Below are 1,117 nucleotides of genomic sequence, written 5' to 3'. Positions count from 1 at the left end.
TGTTGATATATAGTTTAGTCGGTTTATGTGGTTCAGTAATTATTTACATTTGAAAGGGTGGATTTCTGGATTTTATAAAATAAAAGATTTTCTACCCCTCGTGGTAGCGTTTTTAAAAGAATAAAGGTTTTTGTGTAGGAAACAGCTTTCAAAAGATTTTTGTGGATTTCTGTTTAAACCTTGAATGTAAAACTGTGATGTGAATGGTGATTATATGAATGTATAGTTATCCTTATATTCATCTGGTTGTGGTTGTATCCTGGTTGTATTGTGTATTTGATCGACGCCGTGCAAATACAGAGGAGACTCTGTCCGTGTGAATAGTGGATTCTCTGTATTTGTGGCGGATCTGGCATACCCTGGGGTCAGGTTTTCAAAAAAAAAAAAAAAAAAAATTCAGACGCTTTTCCGCTTTGTTTTAAACTGAAAAGGGACCCCGGGGCGTGACAACATTTGCAAAGTGTGATACAAAAGTGCATCACGGGTCTTGCAAGTCATAGTGGTTCGACGACTCTACGCGCTCCAACACCACTCGTCATTCGGTACACAAAGAACTTTTCTTTGTACTTACCTTTCCTTCAGGGAATACATTCTGATTCGATCACCGACATTGCTTAGAAGCAATATCACCGATGCATCGCTCCGTCGTGAGTGCTCTAATTTCGCACTGACCCTTAACTTTAACGTGAGATGGCCCACTTCGGCACCTCTCAAGTCTTATTTCGTTTATGAGCACAGTCTCCAACATCACGTGGCTTTCTATTAGTTCGACGTCTCACAAGAAGTACTTCATCATCTAATACCACGTGCCACGATTAACATTAAACTATTTTCGCAACGAGCTCACACGAGCGCTTCGTTCGTGAATTCGAGTCAAACTCCTCGATATGGCTATCTGCCAAATTGCTTTCTTCGGTCTCCACAGGTGGACCAAAGACCACCAATCCTACGTAGGCCTACCGCCTAAACCTGTCTCAATACGCAGCGTCTCTCGCTCGCAAATGCAGACCCAATCATCATCGGATGAAATTGTCACTTGGGAATTCGCACACACTTCAACCAGGAGCAACTAAGACCCCAAACCACGTCAAGTCCTCGGGTTGGGTCACAACCATAC

The sequence above is a fragment of the Ananas comosus genome, linkage group 20, assembly GCF_001540865.1.
Source record: "Ananas comosus cultivar F153 linkage group 20, ASM154086v1, whole genome shotgun sequence".
Taxonomy (NCBI): Eukaryota; Viridiplantae; Streptophyta; class Magnoliopsida; order Poales; family Bromeliaceae; genus Ananas; species Ananas comosus.
This window is presented reverse-complemented; position numbering follows the sequence as displayed.